The sequence below is a fragment of the Pseudopipra pipra genome, chromosome 6, assembly GCF_036250125.1.
Source record: "Pseudopipra pipra isolate bDixPip1 chromosome 6, bDixPip1.hap1, whole genome shotgun sequence".
In the NCBI taxonomy this organism is placed as follows: domain Eukaryota; kingdom Metazoa; phylum Chordata; class Aves; order Passeriformes; family Pipridae; genus Pseudopipra; species Pseudopipra pipra.
In genome coordinates this window covers 51,787,442-51,802,630 of record NC_087554.1, presented here as the reverse complement: position 1 = coordinate 51,802,630, position 15,189 = coordinate 51,787,442, and the positions used below count along the sequence as shown (strand labels likewise).

Here is a 15,189-nt window from a genome sequence, read left to right as displayed (position 1 = left end):
TTAGATTCCCTCCAGAGTTGGTGAGAGAGCAAGGCACCTTAGGAGGTGGTCAGCCTCAGGATGTTGTTACCCCGCTTAACGTGCTGCAGTTCCTCACTGCTTCAGCTGTGCACTAAACAGGTGGAGTCACAGCTTTCTTCCATGCTGTAGTGTAGATCTCAAAACCAGGTATGAGCTGGTAAGACTCAGGAATGAACAGTGTCTTGCACCTTTGCAGTTCATGTGCATATTTACATTTCCCTGCATCCTTCAACCTCCATCTGTCCTTTCAACATTCAACATCAAGAATCTTTAAAGAAACACCTTCAATATCTTTGTCTTACACTGGTTGCTTTTGACCATCACAGTAATAGTGGGAGAGGCAGAGACTGTATATGCATGGTGCTATGTTCTGTCCTCATGGCAGATGCATTTGCCCTTGAGAAAGTGCAAAAGCACAAAAGTCACCCACAGAACCAAAAACAACAGAGTGGTTGAGGTTGGCAGGGATCTCTAGAGGCCAAATAGTCCAAACCCCATCACAGAACAGGATCAAATAGAAGAGGTCGCCCAGAACCATGTCCACTTGGGGTTTGAATATCTCCAAGGACAGAGACTACACAACCCTTCTGGGTAGCTGGTTCTAGTGTTTGATTGCCCTAAAGGTAGAAAACCTGCTGCTTATGTTTAAATGTAATTTCCTGCATTGTAATTAGTACCTGAGATTTTCGCCATATAATCCCAACTCAGTTTCCCAGAAAATGTTTCTACAGCCAATAATGTGCATGAAAAATTTAGCCCCAGGTTTGTCCATAAACCTATTTGCATACAGCTTTATAAACACAATTATTTTACCTAGGACTGGTTGATTGTTCTGGTTCTGGTTGTTTGGTGCCTCACTATCCCACTGATCTGGACAGAGACGGTATGTGCATTGCAGAGTAGAAGAAGGGCAGATAACTACTGTGGATGTAGTAAACTAAGTCACAGCCCTTACCCTGCTAGTATATTTTTGGAGGTAGTACAACTGGTTGATACTTTTGGGGGTAGAGCTGATTCCTCCCTTGAAAGATCTACCTTATGGCAAGAAAGCCCCTCACCTTACAGATACAAACACAAGGCAGAGGAGAGATAAGCTTTGGTAGAGTAGTTTTCTTTCTTCCCCATAGGAGCAAAGGCTAGGACCTTCAGTGTTTTCTTCATATTCTATGTGCTCCCTGACTTTTCAATACTAAACATAAGCAGGATCGTTATGGGCTGACAGCAGATGAATTCTTTAAAGTTCAGTAAGTACTATCTCATAATAGCAAAAACATCTGAGTTGGTTATTAGTGTTAGAGGACAGTGTGCCAGTGTGCTCTTGTGTTGGAGACAGAAAGGTGGTTAGGGCGCCCGACCAGAGCCAAGGGTGTGGTGCTGAGCTCTGGCAAGGTTAAACGAGGAGAGAAGCGGTTCTCAGCCTGGAGGATAGGTGTGTGCCCGAGGTTTCTGAGAAGCTGTTTGGCACAACTTGGACAAAGCTTTTGAACCATTTCAGGATGGTAGAGTTTTAATTCAGGAAAGGAATGGAGACAACTGGTAAATGAGTTTGTGGGTGAATGGATGATATACTGATGGTAAAAGGGCGGTGGTAGACAGATTGGAAGTAGATTGATTGACTAGACCTTCTTAAAAAAAATTGTAAGAGCCATGGCAGATTAATTACTGTTTTCTCACTCCCTTTCCATTTTCAAGAAACCATTTGCTCCCCTGACATTTTCATATCCACTTCCTACCGTTCTTTAGGAAAAGAAGAGACAGAAGAAAAAGGAAGGAACTTATAAGGTCTGTTTGAAAAATAAACATGCATGTGATTTAATAATTTACTTTAATGTCATGTATGTACCACAGACAGGGGGAAACAGCAAAGTCCATGGAATCCACTGTGATTTACAGCCAACTTAGGGTCATGTCTCCTGAGGGTTCTATTACACTCAGAGAACAATTAAGATGCTTTAAAGATTGCCTGGCTCTTTATTCTTCCAGTAAGTTGCTGAAAGGTTCATATAAGGCTGAAGGTGGTTGAATAGGCATTTTCAGCTTTCTAAGTTTTGAGGCTTTTTGTGTTTAGGGTTGTTTGTTTGTTTGTTTGTTTGGGAGGTTTTTTTTGTTTTGTTTGGGTTTTTTTAATTATTTATTTCTTTATTTTCCCTTAGTCAAGTACTGAAGACTGGGAAAAAGCAGGAGTTCAAAATAAAATGACAGAAGAGAAAAAGGGTTTATAAATACCATCAAGGTGGTGGATAACGTCAATGTATTTTAAACAGATAATGTGCGTTTTGAGAGGTGGCCCTTACAATTTCAAGGCAAGTTATATCTCTGAGCTTGGTTCCTTAGATATTTTCCTTTTGATATATTTTACTGGAAGGAATGTAGTTAATGTTTTACAGCAAATATTAAGCTTTTCTTTCACTTTCTTCTCCTTTTTGTGCACAGAAACTCATATGCTATGCTATTCTAAAAGAACTCTGACTTATTGTTTCCCTTTAAAAGACTTATTCAAGAGACTTTAAAATACATAGGTACCTGTATGTGTGTATTCTGTTGTTTGGTGGTTTGCATTCTTGTCCCTTATTCCCTATTCATGGTTTGAGTTTGAGGACTAGAAGAACAAGACGAAAGAACAATATGAAATTGTTATAAAACAATTTGCAATTGATATTATATATGAATTGAGCTTTGGCTGAATTTTCTTTTGTGATTTTCCTACTTGAAAAATGTTCAGGGTTTTATGTTAGATATTATGTTCTGTTAGATATTGTCTTCTGTTTTATGCTAAAGTTTCCCCAAATTTTGAATATCACTGTAAAAATACAGTACATACTTGTGTACATAGTTTCCTTACTGAAAGTAGAAGTGAATCTTAGATAATTCTTGTGTTTGTGAAAGACCTGAAACATGATTCTGTTTAGTCCTTTTATTCTGTTGTCTACTGTCCAAACTTTGATCCAAATCAATTGTCAAATTTTCAGGCTAATTTTAAATGCAGCACACTGCTCTAACAAATCAAAACGTGCTGGTGGAGGACAGCTCTGCTATAGTAAAGACCTCAAACACCTTAGACTCCACATAGTCATCTTTACAGTGGCTTTCTACATTATCTCACAGAGACTCAAGAATGGAGAGGCTGGAGCCAAATAGGATAAGAACTAATTTTCCTCATCAAGATAAAATTTAAAAAGGAATAAGAACAGAAAGATAAAAAGGTTTCTCAAATAATTTTGATAAAAAATGTGTGGCTATTAATCAACACTCTTCATTCAACAATTCCAGGATATTTTCTTTAATTTTATCTCTTGAATTGTTTATTTTTCTAATATTAAAATTATTAAGATACCAAACCAGAAAATTATCACTAAATAAGACACCTCAGTTTTAATTTAGAAAATAAAGAAATGGAACATTACGACAATAAATGTACTTTTTTCTTCTTCTTTCAGGTTGAAATAATTCAAGACTAATTCCCCCCCTCATAAATCCCATCGTGTTTCACAGATTTTCTATAGAAACCACGTAGAGGACTCCTCTGAGGTACTCTTAAACCAACATGCAGACAAAAATTACTATGCCAAAAAGACGAAATAGAGCTTTTTCAGGCTGTCTTCTAAAATCTGGGGCATGACCTCCAAGTTTTCACCATTTTACTACTACGCTATGCAGCCCCAAACAGGACCTGATGTTGTCCACATCACTGTAATATCTGAAAGTCCCAGAGCAGTCCATTAAGCAACACGACTGACATTGTCACATGTGGTTTGTTCTTCCACTCTCTGCCCAAGGGAAGAAACATGGTGTGCTGTTTTGGTTTGGTGTGTCATTTTCACACATCCATCATCATGTAATACTCCTCCTGCTATTAGCCAATGCAACAGTAGCTTTTGTCCTGGGAGAACAAACTTCCCATGAAACTGGTATAGCTCCCGAAAACAGGGCATCTTCATTATCCCTTACTTCCCAGTTCTTGCTTGTCTCAGCAGCACCCCTCTGTCAGCAGGCAATAATACTGAAGTCATGCCAGAAGTTGGCACATTCGAGTGGCCTGGCTGTGCAGTACTGGCAGACACCAGACAGATTCAATATTTGCTTATTAGAATTCACCATGGAGGTGGCCATACAAGGTGTTGACCAGTTGCTCTCTGTCTTTATTGTTAATGATTGGCTCAATAATGGAAAGAGCAACCCCTCTGCCATCCCACAGCTGCAGTGGTGGTGGCATCAACATTATGTCATCTGCCTCATGTCACATGCTTTCAATGCTGCCTCTCATTCGGGTTTAAAGCACTACAACCATTATTCATCTAGGTCACAGGTACACACACTTTTTTCAACACAAACAGACATTGAAATGGCCTGTGAAGTGCTCATCAACCCTTGGGGAAGAAAAGAGAGGAAGAGGTCTTGCTGGGTTGTTTGTGTTTCTTCATGATGTTACCAGTGACTTTCTTTCCCTGGAAAAGGACCTAATGAAATTCCTGACTGAATTTTCCACACTGCAATGAGAGTATATCTAGTTTTTTTTTTCTTTTTTTTTAAATTTCATGCACACAAACCAGATAAGAAAGATGAAAATGTTCCCTCCTCATTAGAACACTGATACAAATGGAGCATTGACTTATTCAATATTCTCCCAACATTGATGGCACTACATGGGTTAGGGGTGTTAAAATAATTCATTGAGATTATACAGCAGCTGTTTTACCTTCTCCACCAACATTCCATTTGGATGCATCAGGCAAACATGGAGTGAAAGATATGATCTTTTCTGTGTTTGTGAGTAAGGAGTGAGACTGGAAGCAGAAGGGCAGGAAGGTAATGTTTTTATGTAATAAAACAAAACAAAAGGGTCAGACGGGGACCTTGGAGATATGTGGGAAATAAGAACAGAAGGGTAAGAAACAGAACATGGTGCATGGTACTTTCAAATTCAAATGAGAATATATAACTGCGTCTGGTTACTTTAGAAGATGACACGGGTAAATACGATAGTTTGAGTTAGGCAAAATGTCCATGCTGACACCCTCAAACTGCATAAACCTGCTCTCGCTTCAGGTTTAATCATTTCAGAATCACTGATATAATGGATGGCTGGAGCATCCTTAATGCTTCTTGCCTCAGATTCAGCCAGGGCACAATTTCTAAGAAAACTGGACACAGCATGCTTAATTTTAATAGAAAAAAATCATGTTAACTTTGTTCTGAGAAAGTGCCTGTCAATGACAGGCACTTTTTTTTCTATTTAAAGATGAAAATGTTGAGTAGAAATGAAGCAAAGAGAGGTGATTAATATGGTAAATGTCTAGAGGCAATTCAGGGCAAATAGATAAGACAATAGCAAATAGATACATCTTTTCCCTACAAAATCGTACTACCTTGATATTTGCAGGATGATAGCACTGTCAGAGGTGTTTTGACCAAGTATCTGATCTGTCATGTGAGGAGCAAAGAATGCTGGAGTCAGGCTCGGCAGATTATGTATCAGGCTTCTTGCGCTTGTTGCTGCTTGCACCTGGGACTTTGCCAGGGAAGGAAAGAATGAAAACATCTTCACTAGTTATGGGCATTTCATAAACGAGGGAACCTTGCTCTGTGTGTGGGTGAGAGAAGACTTGCAGTTGCCTTTTGTGAAACACTGGAATAGGAAAAGTTCCTGTTAGTTTCAGCATTCTGTGGTTCATGTCTGAAAAGAAATCTTAGGAAGTTAAGCTGGCAGTATTACTACCTCCTGGATGGAAGTGGGATGGGATATTATTCCTGTTTGTTAGTGGAAAACAGGATAAATTTTAAATGCATAGTTGTTGCAATGATTACTTTGCATACTTCTGCTCCTACATTTTGGCAATGAGTTACATGCATCAGTCAGTGGTGTCTGTATGGTAGCATAGGCGTGTGCTCAGCTTTAGTTTTATAGGATATCTGGAACTGGCAGCTGAAGTATCTGTAAGAAACTTTTCTAGTGGAGAAAAGGCTGAGGCTGGCCAAACTAAGCTTGTCCTGACAGAATTCTTTGCACCCCACAAAATTTAATCCAGAGATATACTTCTGGTAAAGGGCAATGCTCCCTTCTCTGAACCCCAAAGCCCTGTCCTTGGTGACTGACTGTGCTCTTACACCCTTCTAAACTCAGATTAAAAGAAGGGCATTAAGCAGGGCAAGGGGAGAAGAAAGGGATGAAACCTGAATAAAAGTTTCCAGTGCAATCTTGTGGCCAAAAGGTCTAAGGTGATACTGTGATCTATAAACAAGAGACTACTGAGAGACAAATCTTGGCCTCTCTGAAGTCAGAGACAAAATTCCCAGGCTTTGGGATTTTTCCCTCTCAGCCTTCAGTGTACCAATACTATCTTCAGGATAAAATAGAGGGGAAGTCTGAAATCAGATATTCCTAGTTATACTCGAGGCATACTAAATGAACCCTTTGCAGTACTTCTGAATGGGAATAAAAAAAAAAAAAAACAACAACAACAAAACCCAACCCCAAAAAAACAAACAACAAAACACCACCTAGATTGTATTTTCAAAATTATGTGCTCGTTACAGGAAAGTCCCTGATTTTTTTTCCTGATTTTAAATACGTTAGGGATGAGAGAATTTTTAGAGAAGGATGGAGCAGGGTATTGCTTGCATGCATTAAGAAGCAAGCTTCTGGTGTCCATTTTATTTGTTTAAAATTTTCTTCTCTAAGTCTAGTTAGGAATGAACTGAGTGGAGTTTTATTATTGTGACTTCTGTGGGAGCAAGTTTAGCTTTTGGCTTGGTTAAAGCTGGTTTGAGGAAAAGTAGTCTTCCTTAACCTGGACTAACACATGCTTATAGCATGCAATGTTAGCATGTAATGATGTGTTTAGAACCTTTACTGGAGGGACAGTTGCAGTGTATATTGGAACATTTTACAGCTGCTAACATAATCACTTTATTTATAACTGTAATAAATTTGCTTGCTAAAATGAGGTTTTTTAGAACTATTTTACTGACAGAAATGAGGACAATATGAATATATGTTAGCAATTAAAAGACATAATTTTTTTAAATAACAAACCAGAAAAAAGTTAATATTTAAATTATTTTATTTTGACAAGCAAGTGTATAGGATTTTTTTTTATCTGTAAGATGCAAGACATTTGCAAAGTCTGACAGTAAACCAGATATCATTTTTCATATATTTTAATTGGATTCAGTGCTGTTGATTTAGTAGTATATTTTTTGTGTCTCATTGAAAGATGAAAGAGACTATGAAAGCTGTCTCTTTACTTTAAAATAAATACTTCCTGGACATGCCTCTTTAGGTGGAGCAGCAAAGGGGAATAAACATGATTGAAACGTGTTTTTCAGAGCCAAAAAATCTTTCCAACAATTTAATGTAACATTACAGTGGCTGAGCCCAACCACGAAAATTTTGAGGACAGGTATAAGTTACACTTGCTATTGCACCGTCTGTCAGATCACAAATCTGACCTCTGCAGTGCAACTGGACCAAGCAGTACCTGGTAATGGGCTCTCAGGCACGCTCTCTGTGCTGTGCTCCCTGCTGAGTTCTTCCATCACAATGTCTAGCATTTAGGTTGCTTCCTGGCTGGGATATATGAAGGGTGGACTGGACTAGAGGAAGGATGTGCCAAACCTGTCCTTTAGCCATATTTGTAAGTAAAGGAGTCCAAGAAGGACTGATTGGTGGCTGAGCCAAAGCAAAGCATCTCTAAACCAGATTTATGATGGCACAAAGGGACATTTTTGCTTTGTTTTCCTCTGCCTTTCATTTTCAGTGCTGGAAAGGGGGAACACTGAAACTGAGCTGTGCTTGGGCATTAGAAGGTCATGTTTCACTTACAGTTTGCTGAAAATGTCTTACAGTGCTCTGCCAGTTTTCCAAGTGTCATAGGTACCCAGCTCTGAACCAAATATTATGTGCTTACAATTTTACCTGTCATGCTCAGGTGAATGATCTCTGCAGGGAAAGGTGTTGAGAGGCATCACTGTGCTACACTATCCAGCTTCAGTTTTGAGGGTTATCTTGTACCTAGGCAGTTCAAAACATCAGTAGGGTAATATCTCTCCCATCTGCTCACAAAAAAAACAGTCCAAGGCCAGGTCTACACAGTCTTACTTCAGTCTAGGTATATAAGAATGGGACGTTGGTGTTAGGGACAAACACAAACCCTCATTCTTGGTTCCCTCCCCTCAGGGTTGTCCCAGGGTCCACTGAAACTCATGGAAATATTCATGCACCAATGTGCATGAACTCTAGTTTAGGTCTTTCTATATCCACAGAGGCACAACTCATTCTGGAAAGGTCAAAATCACACCCATCTACCCCATCTTTCTTAACAGCTTGCTGCACGGATTTGGTGCATCAAAGGCTGTGCACAGAAACCTCTTTTAGCACTGATGACAGCAAAGTCTGTAAATTTAGCAAAGTTTCCAGCAGTGACATGGAGATGGAGTAGATGATTTAAACAGGATTTTCCATTCTTGATTCCCACTTGTCCATTTTTCTGCTGAAACCTGTGAACAAAATTGTTAATAGCTGGAGGCCTGGTAACTTGGCAGGTCTGAAAAAGGCTGGTGTGGAGAAGCCTGCATGGGCAGACGGCAGATTTGACATCCGGGTTTTGATCAGATCTGAACAAGAATTTTAATGAATCAGCACAGGTATTTACCACTGTTGGACAGTTATACTAAACATGCATGGGGCTGGTTAGTATCAAGATAGGTACCTTCCAGAGGAAAGTAAGGAAGAAAGAGAGTGAGAGGGAAGAAAAGAGGTACCACTCCTTCTTTCGAATGTTTGATAAACTAAAGCCCAGGCTTCATTAAATAATACCTTTCTGTTAAAATCCTTCTTCCAGATGAGACACATGTAACTGAGGTACAAGATCACTTGTATTAATTATGTTGAAACTTGCTTACTTAATCCTAATACAACTCACACAGAAGATATTAACAAGATGGTTTTGATATCAGAAAAAACTGTTTTATAACATAGTTAATAATGAGAAACAGTATTATTAGTGCTATTATTAGCAGATGTTTTTTCTGTGTCTGTACCTGTGAAATGTTCTCAAGTTTCCGTCATGTGGTAGTTTGGTGAAAATCTGGAGTTAATTTTCAGGGCAGGTTCTTTAATCATCTTTCTGTAAATTTTTTTTTTTAATTTCTTTTTTACTTTGACATAAATAGTTCTTGTAGAATCTGACCCTAAGAAGGGTGCCTTATTAATAGCAACAGCAAACTGATAGGACAATCAATTATTTTTATTTTTATTAATATATTTTTTATTTTTATTTTTTCACTTGTACGCTGGTAGCCCAAAGCAAGAGAGTAGTACTACTTTGCTAAGAATTTTACAAATATTAAAAAAATGCCCCACACAATGATTTAAAAGCCTTGAGATGTCTTACTTCATAACTGTATAGTGTGAGTTCTGTAATGGCCCAGTCTACCTTCAACTAAATTGGCCAATAAAATGCCTCCTAGTAACTGAGGCTCTAGCAAGATGTGGGGATAATTCCTTTCCCTTTGGCTACCCTGTAGATCATCAAAGCATTTTTGCAGTACTCTGGTGGACATAAGGAGTAAAGGAAAGCAAGGCCAAGAGAGGTCAAAACTGAACATTTCCCCTACATACTGAAGTGAGAACTACCTCAAGTAGACTCACTTCTGCATAGTCCAAGGGCCAACCTGCTCCTGAGACCCTGTTCCTGTCTCCATTTGAAAGAGGCACCTCCTATAGATTCAGCTGTTTGGTGCAGAGCAGAGTCAGTCCATACTAAGGGAGAAATAAAGCTCCTGGAGACATGGCAGAGCAGATTTGCTGGTGATGATCACAGATCTTGTGGGCTGAAATGTGTACCAGGGACCTCCCACGGCCTCAAAAGCAGACAAGAGTACTGGGTCACTCTCCACCTCTCAGTTTGTGGTAAAGTACAGAGGAAAAAAAATCAAAGTAAGTAAGATATGGCTAAGTTTAACTTATACAGGAGAAGAAAGCAAGGATGACACAAACGATTTTCCAAATATCCAGAATGGAGAGACCGTGGTTTGTACATTCACAGTTAACTAGCAGTGTGTGGCTAACACAGTTTGGAATAAATGGGCAATGTAAAATATACATGATTTGTTGGTTTCTCTGCACAGCAATTTCTTTGATGTTTGCTGTAGTGTCTATTTATAAAATTTGTGCTAGCAGGCAGGACAACACGTGATTCCTTTTTCCCCCTACAGCATTTCAAGGATTTTGTTTTATTATTAGATTTTCTTTAAAATTGGGAGAAATACAAGAAGAGAAGCCTAGCCCTTCCAGGCCATTTGCAAAGATCCTTTGTGCATGTTTTTATGCTGCAGGTTGATGATAAAGCTACAGTTTTTACTCTGAATAAAATGTTAAGGCATTACAACAAACGAGATAATAGACAATACTTTGAATGTCACTGTCCCTGGACAGAAGAAGAGATCTTTTAACCCTATGGATTGGACCGTCCTATATAATGATGTCAATTGCCAATATAAAATGTATTTGATATATGTCTTTATTGCTGTAGACCTCAACAGTGTCAGATGAATAAAGTGATGAGCAGCAGGGGAATTGTTCTGTGTAATAGTTAATAAAAAAAGGAATTGAATTAAATTAAAAACCAACCAAGCCTTGTCATTATTTTGAAGGAAGGAGTGGAACAGGAGAATCAGGAAGAAAGAAATGTTAGGAAGAACTGAACTGGGAAAATGTCTTTTCAGAAATTATTAAAAAATAAATGAAAGTGTTTTGAATATATCAAGGTGTGCTTAGAAAGTAGTGACAACAGAGCAAGCGGACTGGGGGAGGAACCCAACAAAGCAAATATTTTTAACAACAACATCATAGTAAGATACACACTTAAGAATACTTAGAGCTTGAATGTATAGCTCTTCTGGGAAATTACACACTGGAGTTGCTGCCAATAATGCCCTCTTCTGGTGATGCTATTGCAGCTAAGGCAACGTGTCAGTCATCTCAGGGCCCTGCATCTTCAATGTGCAGGGTGAATTCAACTGCAGGCAGGGAGAGACTTTTATCTGAGTTAAATGTCACAACCCCCTTTTATTTCCCCCCTCAATTCCAAAGACTAGCTGTAGGTAAATTATTTTAATAAGGTAAGAGATACCACATTACAGTTTTCTTTTCTTTCTTTTTTTTTTCGTTACCCCAAATAATGCTCTCTATGTCATCTGTATATTTATGATAGCTCAAAGACATGGGTGTGTGGATCTAATTAAAAATGTGAAAGGGTTTAGCAGCCTGCTGCTTCCCTGTGAGTCTCTTGTTGCCAACTCTTGGCAGCTCTGCTGTCACCGAGCCAAATGTTTAGTCTTCAGCTGAACTACTGCCAGTGAGCTGCGCTGCATTCTGGGACCACAGAGCCTCGAGGTACCGTGTTAAACTATCTCACATAAGGATGTGCAGTGAGCTGGACTTCATATTCAATCACCCAAAAGAAAAGTGAAGGAGAATGCCCACTTTTGCCTGGTGAGCCTTAACGGTGTATAAGACACAATGACCAAATCCTTCAGGATTTTGCATCAGGGAAAAGAGAGAGTTTCTTGAGGTGGATCAATGCAAGCATTCATTTAATGTGCTTATGAAGCAAAGGCAGTAGATATATTTAGCAAATTTAGTTTAAATCAGTCTGCTCTTGATATGGAATTAAAAATAAAATAAAAACCTGGCTTTCTGCAATGGGACTCTGGCCTCCAAATAAATGCCTGATGTGAAATAAATATATTTCAACTTAGCTTCATGTATCCTTAGTAAGTAAAGGGCAGTTTGGTCCAGAGTAAAGAAAAAAAGTTTGGCATATGTGCATTCCAGCCAACAGCAGGAAAGCTATGTTGATAGAAACGTGCTTAGCACAGTTGCATTGCTTAATAAATTCAGGTATAATGTGGAGAGAGATGGGGTTATAGGCTAAGCTGGCCTGTAGGCTTTGATCAGTGCTCCAACTCACTTAGGGCTTAGAGTGGACTGGAAGAATTGCCAGGTCTCATGAGTCAATGATGGATTTCCAGCAGATCAGAATTAAATTCTCCTTTTAGCTGTTCTCCCTGCACTCTTTTCTGCAAGGGAAATTACTTCTGCTAACAGCAAAGCTGTGTATATGTCTTCATGATATTTTCTTTCTCTTTTCTATTTCTGTGCTATCCCATTTCTGTCTTTTGTTTTCATACTCTTTTTACTTTCACATCATTTTTATTTCCTTTCCTTCCCTTCCTTTCTTTTATTTTTGCTCCTCTCCTAAGATTTTTTGCTTCATCTGCCTGGATTTCACATCACCCTTTTTTCCCTTAACTTTAACTATCTTTCTCTACAGCTTCCCTTCACTGTCATAATGTTCTACCTGAGAGAATGAATGAGCCACCTCTAATGTTAGTTCAGGGACTTAGCAGACAGTTTATTTCTGAAAATATTTTCTTTGTATGTTTTTGAAACCAGCACAACAGCAAAACAATAACTAGGTGCTGGTGATTGCATCATTGTTCCAACTCTTAATGCTGGGTATTTAAGAATAAAACTACAGTAAAAAAAATGTTGGCTTCATATCAAATGCTTGTCTGTATTCATTCATAACGCTAACTATAGATTAGACACACAGCACTAAAGGGGCAGAGAGAGAGGGAAAAAATAAACATTTACACTAATGATCATGCATTTTGTGTAAAAAGGCATTTAAAGCAATAGAAGCTGGCATAAGTGTGCAACACACCTGAACTCTACCTCTTTGATCTTTCCTCTGGGGTCCTTTTTGTTGCAGTGGGCCAGCGCTGGGAAGGAGGCAGGACTCAGAAGCCGCTTGGCATCCAGCCCAGGCTTTGTGGGCCACTGGAGAGATGGATAGCTAGGTGCAGAAGTGCCCTGAGGCAGGTGTTAAAATGTTGTTCTTAGTTCCTTGGTGGTAATCATTGCAAAACAATCCTGTCTGCTCTATTCGTATCCACAAGCTGCTTTCCATGGCTCGTTGCTAAGAGACAGGACTGTTGCTTACAAGTTGCTTAGTGCCTTAGACTTTCATAATTTATAATTTATTATCTTAGCATAAAAATTTGTCTATTTTTTTATTTTATTTTTCCACCAACCCAGTAATCGCCACATAAAACAAAGGTCATTTATCTACCAGAGTAGCAGCTGCTCTTATAATATACTTTGCCTTTGTATGGTTTTAGTTCTGTGAAAAGAAAATGCTATTATAAACTGAAGATGAATATTATTTTTGTCCATTAACTTCTTGCATTATATGACTGGTTAGGCCAATGGATTCCTTCAAGATTTCTTTACTATTGAAAACATGTTTCTGCCCAACCAAGAAGAAAATGAATTGAAATTATTTCAATTATCATACAAAAGATGTTGTATCTTCTTGCTCTACACTTCAGCACCTAATAGTTCAACTCAACAATCCTACTTTCACAAAGTTCAGTGGTAGAGATATATAACCAATGCCAGAAATTACTTTTGTGCATTGGTCTATCTTTTTAAATATACAAACCCTACCTTGCTAAAGTGTTTTGTACTTAACACTAGTTATATCAGCTCAGTAAGGAGTAATGCCAAAGTGGAAATGAGAATAATTTGGAGACTTGTTAAGTTGCAAAATAACTCTGTCACAGTTCACCAGCTTAAGAAAAAACAAAAAGGAAAAAAAAAAACCAAAGATGAAGAACTTATTATTACACTCCCCAGTGGAAATTAAGGATACCAACTTTGGGTTAGTATTTACTTTACTGTTTAATGGAAGAGGTGTACACACATTAGATATTGGGGTATTAGACTAAACCATATCTAAGGGCTCCACCAATACACATTGTTACTGTAAACGCCTTAGGAAAATGAAGGCAAAGCTGCTTTTTCCCCATCATTTCAGTGAGCTGTTTATGCCAGTTAGAACCAAAAACTGCATGAAACAGAGCTGTAGAAATGGCTCTGGAAATAGCCTGGTACAGACAGTGCTCTCGCTGCTAAGTTTGTGAGGGAGTGTCTACCCAGCAAAATCAAGGCAATGTTTTCAAGCATACCCGACCTTTTTCCATCGAGCAACAACGGTGAAGTTGGGCTTGCAAGCACATGACAATACAGCCAGGGTTAAGGCATGTATCACCACACCTTGCTGTCCTAGCTAACTAACGTAAACAAAATTATGTGAACATGTCCTGTGGTAACACCTACATTTTTTGTTGGAAGTATATTCTTGGGTGCTTCAGCAGCTTAATTTTCAATTAGCTATGCTAGCCAAGCATGCCAGCCAAGTGTGTTTTAGTAAGTCTATAGGTATTCTGGAGTTCGTCCTCTAACCAGTTAAGGTTACTTTAATGTTACTCATGGGGTAGCCATGCTGATCAATGCCTGAGATCACTCAAAACCCCATCCATCCTATAGTCCAACAGTCCATAGGAAATTCAGTTTTTCTCAATAGTGTGCTGAAAGATAGTACATTCAGTTTTGGAAGAAAATACAGATACAGCTTAAATAAATGTGATGTTAAGAACTTCTTGTGTGTTCTTGAAATTCTCTGAAACACTGCTTACTAATTCTGATGTAAATACCTCCCCTTTGTATAGTTACTTAAAAAATGGGATCCAAAACAATGTAAAAAAAGCCACAGTAAGATGCTATTGTGTTACCTGTGGAGTTTGAGTGTCACAAAGTTGGTTTAAGGAATCTGAGGGAAGAGGACATGCTCCTCTTATTTTCCCTGTTTATGAATATCTTTGACAATAATACCTCATTTCCCATAAAAAAGGGGTATTTTATAGGCATGAAGATATAATGCCATGATACATACCTCCTTTATGTAAGTTCATATTAATTAATTATTACTTCTGCAATCATTCACTCAAACATCAGAAAAAATTTTTAGGGAGAAAAATATAATTTATTCATTAACCTTCCAAGAAGGACACTTCTGTTGACCCTGCACATGTGCCATGATTCTCCACAGAACCAGCTGGAGGATATTTAGTCTAAGGAAAAGGTAGACTCATCTCCTAAGGAACTGATCTGTTAGAGGAAATTCTGTCAAAATTTTCCCTCAAACCCAATATATGTACCCTGTCTTAATGGAGAGAAGGGAGAGGGAGAAGGGAAGGATATAGTCAAATGGGGATAACAACTGACTATTTCTTAGGTAATGTGAACTGGAAAATGCATCA

The 15,189-nt window shown here is 38.5% G+C and overlaps 1 long non-coding RNA gene across 1 annotated transcript in view; it reads right to left on the bottom strand.

Moving 5' to 3' along the window:
- The window catches only part of LOC135416227 (uncharacterized), a 78,058-nt gene extending 65,105 nt beyond the window's left edge, over positions 1-12,953 (bottom strand). Inside the window, exon 1 of the long non-coding RNA XR_010431491.1 lies at positions 12,750-12,953. This is a non-coding gene — a long non-coding RNA (uncharacterized LOC135416227). The remainder of the gene's footprint in view (positions 1-12,749) is intronic.
- Between the last annotated feature and the right edge of the window lie 2,236 nt (positions 12,954-15,189).